Source organism: Mandrillus leucophaeus, unplaced genomic scaffold, assembly GCF_000951045.1.
Source record: "Mandrillus leucophaeus isolate KB7577 unplaced genomic scaffold, Mleu.le_1.0 Scaffold587, whole genome shotgun sequence".
Taxonomy (NCBI): Eukaryota; Metazoa; Chordata; class Mammalia; order Primates; family Cercopithecidae; genus Mandrillus; species Mandrillus leucophaeus.
The window spans coordinates 1,007,290-1,017,555 of record NW_012106330.1 but is presented as its reverse complement, the minus strand read 5'-3'; positions in this window follow the sequence as shown (position 1 = coordinate 1,017,555).

Below are 10,266 nucleotides of genomic sequence, written 5' to 3'. Positions count from 1 at the left end.
AGTTTAAAGGGAATAGCATTGAAACTATAAATTACTTTGAGCAGTATGGCCATTTTCATAATATTAATTCTTATCCATGAGCATGGAATGTTTTTCCACTTGTTTGTGTTCTCTCTTATTTCCTTGAGCAGTGGCTTCTAGTTCTCCTTGAAGAGGTCCTTCACTTTCCTTGTTAGCTATATTCTTAGGTGTTTTTATGCTCTTTGTAGCAATTAACACTTCTTATTTTTAATTTTTTTATTTTTTTAGATGGAGTCTCACTCTGTTGCCCAGGCTGGCACGATTTCGACTCACTGCAAGCTCCACCTCCCAGGTTCATGCCATTCTCTCATTGCAGCCTCCCAAGTAGCTGGGACTAGAGGCACCCTCTACCACACGTGGCTAATTTTGTTTTTGTATTTTTAGTAGAAATGGGGTTTCACCGTGTTAGCCAAACTTGTGGACATGAGGTGGTGTCACATTGGGTTTTGATTGATGACTAACATATTGAGCATCTTTTCATATGCTTATTGGCTTTTTTTATGTCTTTGGTGAAATATCTAAAGTCCTCTGCCCATTTTCAAATTGGGTTGTTTATCTTTTTGTTGAATTGTAGGAAATTTTTATATATTCTGGATACTAGACCCTTATTAGATATATGACTAAATATGATTTGCAAATATTTTCTTCCATTCTGTGAATAGCCTTTTCATTCTCTTGATAGTGTCCTTTGATGCACAAAATTTTGACAAAATGCAATGTGTCTTTGTTTGTGCTTCTGGTGCCATATCTAATACGCTATTTTTATATCTAAGGTCACGAAGATTTACTTCTATTTTCTTCTAAGGGTTTTCTAGTTTTAGCTCTTTATTTGGGTCTTTGATCCACTTTGAGTTAATTTCTACATGTGGGTAAAGGTCCAACACTGTTATTTTGCATGTGGCTATCTAGTTCTCCCAGCACTGATTTTGGAAACGACTGAACGTGTATTTTTGAGGACATAACAGGACAAGATTGAGTATGGTTTGATGTGTCCCTAGACCAGAGGTTACCGCATTTTCTTAGTTCATAATGCCCTCAATGTCTCAATGATTTTTTTTTTCAGTTTCCTGTATTATAAATATTTAGGGTCAAACAACATAAGAATTATTTATGCTCTAACAACTTAGTCATTTTTGGAAAAAATGTTACACATTAATTGAAAGAAAATGTACTTATTTCATTTTTAAATAACCCACAATTACTAAGTATACATGTTTGGCACTGTACAACTTCTCAAACTCTGGACTCATATAGGACACTGCCACACTCATTTCCTGCTCTACATTTTTTTTTGAGGCGGAGTCTCGCTCTGTTGCCCAGGCTGGAGTGCAGTGGCCGGATCTCAGCTCATTGCAAGCTCCGCCTCCCGGGTTCACGCCATTCTCCTGCCTCAGCTTCCTGAGTAGCTGGGACTACAGGCGCCCGCCACCTCGCCCGGCTAGTTTTTTGTATTTTTTAGTAGAGACGGGGTTTCACTGTGTTAGCCAGGATGGTCTCGATCTCCTGACCTCGTGATCCACCTGTCTCGGCCTCCCAAAGTGCTGGGATTACAGGCTTGAGCCACCGCGCCCGGCGCTACATTGATTTTCAATGACACTTGCTTTTTATGACAGCAATCACTGAAAACCCAACCAAAGATATGATGCCAACAAAAGGAATAGAATGTGATCTAATGCTGAAATTGTAAACCATCTTGAGCCAGTAGTTCTTAACATATCTGATAGATGTTGGTATCCTTGTGTTTTTCTCCAGACTTTGCTGTAGTGTCCAGGGCATCTCAGCAAGAACATGTCCTATTCTTAAGGAAAACTGATTTTAATGCATAAAAGGGCAAAAAAGGCATTGTTCTATCACATGAATCTCTAAAAAGGAAGGCTTCTTAAGAATGTCGAGAACTCTAAAAAATGCAGTTGTTCAGACCCTGACACAGAATAAAGAGGAGTTCACAAAGAAACCCTGGTGAGCCTAGACTTGAAAACATGTACAAATCATGGAAAGTAGCGGCAAGGGGAGACATAATATTAAGTACAAACTTAAGAGGGTGGCACGGACATGTAATGACAGGGTTGGAAAAGCTGATATCCCCAGTGAGGGAAGTCTAGAAAAATGTACAGAAGATCGCTAAAAGGGAATTTAATTTTTAGAACTAGGACATAATTTTTGGAGCAAGATATGGGTAAGCCCAATAGTTGGGCTGTTATCATGTTTCTCAAGATCAGAGAGAAATATGAATTTCTGATTGTTTCTGTCTCCCTTTTCAAGGAGAATGATGTTCACACTGAAGAGTTTCATTTTACAGGAGCATGAAGGCATGTACCAATCAAGAGAGCCTAGGTACGCTGCAGTAACAAACAGTGCCAGAACATCAGTGGCTTAAACAACAAGGGTTTGCTTCTCACTAATGTGAAGTCCTTTATGGGTCCCATCAATGCTTTAGTAAGCTGTCCTTTGCATGGTGGCTCAATATTCCAGGTTACTTTGATCTTGCAGCCTTGCTGCATTGACATGATCTCCCACTCAGGGGATGAAGAGCACTGAAAATCTTACACAACTCATGAATGCTTCCACACTGAAGAGATAGTCTTCATGTCCTCTCACATTTCATTGGCCAAAGCAAGTCACATGGTCACTTGACTTGGCGGGAATGAGGAGGAGCAATTGTCATAAGCATTTGGAAGAAGAGGAGACCTGGAAAAATCACAAGGAGCAGTAGTGTCTGCCATAAGGTATCTCTATCTCTGCCTCTTTTTTCAAGTCTGCTACAAACCTACATTTCTTGATGCGTGGAACAAGGTTTTAGGTAATGTCCAATGCAAAGATGCAGTAAACAGAAGGTCCTAATTCCACTCTTTTCTGCACGGGCAGATTGCATCCATGGCTTGCTCCTCCAGTCTGTCCTCCTGAAGTCAGCATGGTCTAGCTGAGTAGAATGAAGGATGTTCCCCTAGACCATGCCAGGGAAAATGGGCCAGGACTCTGGTGGGATTAGGGGTGGGACTGGGGCATAAAAGCAGAACACATGGCCAGCAAGAGAGAGCAGGTTCTTGCAAACAGGCGAGGTTACTTGATAGTTTCTGTTCTCTGAGGATTTAAAAATATGCCTTGACTGAAAAATGGAAACTACTATGATTAGGCTGATGCAGTAGCTGCATTACTGGGTAAGTAATAAAAGCCAAATTTAAGGGCAGTCCTTTTACAGTTACAATAAATACCAATAATCTCTTAAGATTAACCATTGTAAGGTCATTTAAGGACTAGAAACAGTAAAGACCATTTACAGCTCTGAAAATATTTTCTCTGATGCTTCCTTCATTCCTTGATGCACTGGTGCCTAAAAAACTTTGTGTGGTCTCCACTGTGCCTGGCTTCACACCCTGCAGGGGTCTGACCCAGACGCAGATTAGACTTTGAATGAGGCTATAGATTAGGTAAGGAGTCTTGGGCCTCCTCTTCAGCAGTAATCCTGAAAGGGCCTTTGCGTAAATTCTAGGCATCTTCAAACTGATCTCATTCAGTATTTGGGTTTATGATAGGTCACTATCACACTTTTATTTCTGGTATAAATTTTGAAACAGATCATTGCTGTTTTACACTGTTGTTTTATCAACAGCAGGAGTCCCACTCAGGGAAAACCCTAACTGAACAGTACTGTTCTTGCCTAAAATGGAGATTTTGCCAGAGTTAAGAAAGATGCAACTGGCAAAAGGCACTGTTGCCACTTTTCTCCAAACTTTGCTTTAGGTACAACCCACCAACTAGCAGATTAGATGGATCACAGCTTGGCTATGGTTCCGCGGTAATTCAGAACTAAAACCTAACTCCAGAAGAAAGACTGACAATGTGGCTCCTCTGCTCACTAGGCTGTTGAACTCACACTTAGCAGTCCTGTGTTTCTTTGGCAGTCTTGTAGCAGAGTTCTTATACTGTCATACAACAGGGGCTTTCGTGCACACATTTCTTGGAAGTGACACAAGAAAAGAAGCTGGGATTACTTTTTATAAGCATTGGCTTCAGAAATTAGAACAGATAATCCTCCTTAGAGCCACTGTACAACTTAATCAGAGGAAAAACATTTATGGAGCAGAAGATCCTTTAGAAAAATTGGCCCCTTTGTCCAAATAAATGGTGTGGATTTTACTTCAAACAGCTGAAAGCCATAAACAGGGAGAGTTGGGAGAGAACTCTGGAATAAATGGTTGAATTGAACGGAATTGTATCAGAATATGTGTATGAAGCAAGAATAGAAGGAGTGAATAATATGCTGCAGAAAAAAAAAGTATGCCTTGGACCTCAGGGAGCTGCCAGCCTCCAACTCTTAAGCAAGGAAGCCTCTCATTTGGGGGATTTTTATATAAAATCCATGCAGTTTTCAGGCAGAGCTCTAGAGGGCAGAAAAGACATAGGTTCCTTGATGGAGAAAGTCACATTCACAAATGCAGGGTACCAAAATATTATTCATACTGTGCCTTTGTTTTCATTTTTTTTTTTTTTTTTGACTAATGGCTCGGTTTAAATAGACTCTAGTTTACTATAGAATCACAACATTTGAGGTCTTAGAAGACTTATAGTGTTGACAAGTTAGTTCAGTCCTCTCATTTTGTAACAGAGAAAGTGTCTCTAAGGGGTTAAGTAAGACTTCCTAAGATCATCCACTTAGAGTAGCAGTTAAGACCAACCCTACTTCCCCGACCCATCCCCCACACACTTGAACTCTTACCCATTTAGTCAAGGTTTAAGAATGCCCATGTTTTTTTCATCCTAAAACAATCTGGTCATAATGGAGACTTGAGTTCAGACTCATATTCTTGTCCTGTGAAAAACGACTGACTGGATTGGTAAGCCTGAAGCCGGTGCTGTCATTAAACTTGGACAGAGACATTTCTCCAAAGAGCCGGATCTATTTGAATTTCCTTAGCCAGTACTTCCAGGCTTTGGACTCTAGGTGGCGACATAGGACCTTCGTTTTGCTTTCTAGGGAAACTGGACAAACCCTTCAAGAAGAAACCTGATTATTGCAGTTCTTCTTGACCCAAGGCCGACTGACAGCATTTTCTCTTAGCTAAGCTAATGATCAGGGCCTGGGTGCTCACTCTCAGATGCTATAATTATTTTCACTATAATCCTGTGACAATGACTGTTACTTAACAGGTCTTCCAGTTATGTCATATGTTTGGCAGGGCCGTATGTGGAGAGAAGAGCATTTTTATTGATTTTTAAACTTCACAACATTCTTGCGGCGGCTGCCCCTCCTTTTCACTGGGCCACCTCTGCCTCTCCTCTACTCTCCCCAGCCCAGTCACGCTGCATGACCTTACCTGCCTCCAACCCCCACCAAACATATTAATCTAGTGGAACTGGCTTTAAATGAGCATAATGAACAACTCTGAAAGAAAAAAAGGATTTAGAGGGTGGTCTGGCAAATTGGAAAGGGAGAGGGTGGCACTTCACGCTTTGATTTCTGGCTCCATAACATCTCTAGAGCAAGGTGCTTCAAGAAATGGTCTAAGAATGACATGGGACATTTTCTTGTAAAAATGCAGAATTCGTGGGCACACTCCAGATGTCCTAGGTCCCAGTCTCTGGGGCTAGGCCTTGGAATCCATCTGTTTAGCTCCTAAATAGACTGTGTTATGAACCACAGCTGCAAAGAAGCTGCAGACCTTTTAAGATCAGTTGATGGTGCTGTCTCCCTCACCACCTGATTTGCTGGCCTGGTGCCTGATTTCCCTTGCAGAACTTGGAGCCTTACTGTTTCTTAATAAAGACAACCACCCCATCTCCCAGCCCCTGCTCTCCCCTCCTTTTTCCCTCACAGTAAACTGACCCCATAGCACCATGGGACAGGTGACTAGAAAGGCAATATGGAATGGAAGGGATGTGAATACTGTAGTCATTTTCAGTATTTTTTCTCCCTTCCTTCCCCCACTCCAAATTTTAAAAATGTGATCTTAAATTTCACAATATACAAATATATTCTTATTACAGATATTCAAATTATATAGAGGGCATTATAGCCCCTTTCAACCTTCCCCATCCAACATGCCCCCCAAATAGGATTGTGCTGTACATTATTTTGAAACATGATTTCATGATGTAACGTCAGGTTTTAGGGATCTTCCCATATGAGTAGATAAATTTACTTCATTCTTTTGAACTGCTGCAGAGCAGTCTTTTCTGTAGGCCTACCAATTGTTAAAAAATTATACACACAATTTCGCATACTACTTTTTTCATTTCATACTGTGTCACGAACATTTTCCCAACTCATTATACGTTCTTCGTAAAACATGGTTTTTAATGATTACATAGTATTCCAGCATATAATTATACTAAAATTAATAATTAATTAAATAATTATCCAACTCCTGCATTTTTAGATTGTCTCCAATTTTTTTTTTTTTTTCTCGAGACAGGGTCTCACTTTATCGCCCAGGTTGGAATGCAGTGGTGCAATCACAGCTCACTGCAGCCTCAATCTCCCCGGGCTCAGGTGATCCTCCCACCTTAGCCTCCCGAGTAGCTGGGACCATAGGCATGCACCACCACACCTGGCTAATTTTTGTATTTTTTTAATAGAGTGGTGGTTTTGCCATGTTTCTTGAACTCCTGGGCTCAAGCAATCCACCTGCCTTGGCCTCCCAAATTGTGTCTCCAGTTTTTGATAATCATTCCTTTTTAATAATGAGCTCAATGTCTCCTTACACTCATCTTCCCACTACTCCCTTACTTAGGAATTGTAACCAACCAAAAAACTGAGGTCCCTGACAAGTGGCTGATGGGGACAAGATTATTTTGTAGTTTCTATGCTCCCTTCATGTATAACATCTGCTGTATCTAGGAGTGTGATGAGAGGACCAGGTACCTCAGCAGAGAGGACACTGATCTCTCTCTGCTTCTTTGTCTCTGTATCTCTCTTTCCCTTCACTGCACCCCCACCAGTTCCACCTGGCTCAAGGAGGAAGACGAATACACCTTTGGACACTGGATTTATACAGTACACTCACTCACAGCATCTGTGGTTCTCCTAACACCCTCCATGATGTGGGGAACAGGCATTGCTGTCTCCATTTTAGTGAGAGGAAAATGAGGCTCAAAAGGGTGAATGGTTTGCTGGCCACCCAGCAAGACCACAGCAAAGCCAGGATTAGGACACAGCGCTTCCTGAATTTCACAGTGCTCCTCTTTTCTCTTTGCCCCTTTTATATTCTGGGCCCAAAGCTTGCTTGCTTGCTTGCTTTCTAGTTAAAAACATTTCTTTCACTTGTTTTTAAGCACAAGTCAAAAACCTACCCTTTGCCTATGTCCTGGGTGGAACTTTGTTTTTAGTCATTCACTTCTAACTCCACAGGGTGATAAGACACTGAGTCTCCAGGGAGTCTGTGCTGGGAGCCTGAGGGTGAAAGGTCAGACCCCCTCTAGCCTCTGCTCTTCCTTTGGTGAGTTGTCAGGCAGCCTCTCAACCACTGATCAATCAACCTCCGACCCTGACTGCCTATCCTGCCGCCGGAGCTGATTTCTGTCAAAACAAGGGTCTTCCTCCCCAGCCCATGGCCTCTCCCAGCACCTCCATGCCTTTCCCACCATTCTTTCTCTATTAAAATTTCTTCTTTCTACTCCCAATTGCACTAAATCTAAGCTCAAGAATTAGTCACTAACTTTCTGCTGATGTTGATGGGGCGGTTTCCATGAATTCGCACTCAGCACCTCGTGCAGTGCTGCTAGATTATCTACAAACTAGGGTTTTATGCATCTGAGATAAATAATGGATGCATCAATGGATAAAGTCCTCCTGACTTTTTAGAGTCAGGAGGAAACTTGGGAATCACCTGATTCAACCAATTTGTTTTTACAAATGAAGAAACATAGACAAAGAGAGGTTACATGACTCTCCTGGGTTATACAATTACTAACATAAATATTATTAACTAAATCTTCTGACGTCTAATATGCACTTTTCTCCCCATGAAACCATCCAGCTTCTACTTATTCTAACTATTTTTATATTCATCTAATTCCATTAATTTTAAAATTTTAGATAATGGTATTTTTGTTTAATTAAGAAATTACACATTATATTTCAGCTTTGTTCACTTATCTTATATCTCATACAGTATTTTAAAAACCTAAATTTGTTTCCCAAGTACTTAAATAACATACCCTCAATGTGTCATATCTGGAAAGTAAAGGAACCTGTACAGAAAAAAAAAATATTTGATTTCACCAATCAGAGATAATCACTATTAACATTTTAGTACATTTCCCCCTAGTTTTCTTCTTCTTTTTTAAGAAAGAGTCTTGCTCTGTCACCCAGGCTAGAGGGCAGAGATAAGATCTCAACTTGCCACAGCCTCAACCTCCCAGGCTCAAGCAATCCTTCCACTTCAGTGTCCCGAGTAGATGGGACTACAGGTGTGTGCCACCATGCCCAGCTAATTTTTGTATTTTTTGTAGAGACAAGGTTTTGCCATGTTGCTCAGGCTGGTCTTGAACTCTGAGCTCAAGTGATCTGCCCACCTCAGCCTCTAAGTGCTGGGATTACAGGTGTGAGCCACCACGCCGCAGGCATTAGCCACTGCACTTGGCCTTTCCTCCTAGTTTTCATACACTTGTTACGCTGTCGAAATCATGCTGTTGATAGAATTTTATATTCTTGGGTTTTGTTTGTTTACCATATCTGAAGCCTTTATTGTGTCATTACAAATGCTTTGTACACACATAATGCAAATAGCTACATAGAGTTCCTCATTTCATGATGACACAATTATCTTAACTATACCCTAAGCCTGGAATTTAGATTGCTTCAAACTTTCCATTCTTTTAAGTACTGCTGCAATATTTATGCATACATATTTCTATACATTTCTGATTTCCTCTTGGGAAAAAAGCCTAAAAGCAAAAGAGTCAAAAGCTATTTACATTGTTAAGGCCCTTGATACATTTTGGCCAATTGTTTTTCTGGAAGTTGATGTCAACAGACACACGAATCAGCAAGCGTCATAGTACTTTTTAGGGTATTTTTCCACAACTAGTATCTCATTTCTATAATCAATTCAGTCTTGAATGACCTATTGTCTAAAATAGTTGTTGCTAAACACCAGTTATAAATTAAAATTGCAAACCAGACCCACAGCCCCCTTTGTCTTGCATTTCTTTAGTTTGCTGGTGCGCCCTATGGGTGAGACATGTCCCACACACAGCACTGAAAAGGTAGGTCAGCAGCTTTTATTGATTTGCTTTCTGACTGCATACACTTTTTTGGGTTAAATGTTTTGAAGTTCTACTAAGTGGGCCATGCGCTAGAAACAAGAGGTAAAAAATAGTTTGTAGCCTTAAGTTATTCTCAGCATAGAGGGCGAGGTAGCCAGGAAAACCACAGTGGCTCACGCCCCCTTGACTGGATGCATAGGGTGCTGTGAATGCCCAAACTTGGCACATGAGACTCAGCCTCTGGAGGCACTGCCGGCTTTTCAGGACGCACAGTACGCAAACTCTGGCTTCCAAGGTGATGAGTACACCAGACAGAAGACCTCAGGTGATGATGGTCTACACAGAGGAAACATCCTGGAGTGAACTGCATACTCTCCTGGGTAGCCTTGGAGACATTTGACTTTAGAAAAGCTACTTAACCTCTTTGTTACCTCAGATTCCTCATCCATAAAAATACTACTAACAGGAACTACTTCATAGGACTGCGAAGAATAACTGAGATAACACAGGTAAAATGTTAGAAAAGTGTGGGGTACATCCTATGAGCTCCAAAGATGTTAGATACCATCATTATCATCATTATAGCTGAAGCACCGAGTTCAAGTAACGAAGTGATGGGAGATGTGTGATTGGCGGGAGACAGGGTGAGCTCATGAAGACCTTCTGCAACATTCTGAGAAGGATGTACTTTACCCTCACACCCGTAAGTCCCTTAGAAGTATGTTTTGAGTTTTGGAGTTAACTGTCTAGAGGCAGGAGGCTGAACTAATAATCTCCTCAAATTCCTTCCAGCTCTGAGACACAATTCCCACTTGACAGCAAACAAACTCAGTCTCAATCTTTGACACACAGTCTTACATAACACAACTGCTTCCATTCAGCCTTGGGTCAGTAACCAAAGACAGATATCTTCCCTGCCCTCTGGAATTTTTAATGGTTTATACTCACCTCATGGGAATCATTCTTTTAATAATATTAAACTATTTCACTAGAGAATAAATTCCTGGTTGGGGGTGGGGAGTGTATTAAAAAGAAACC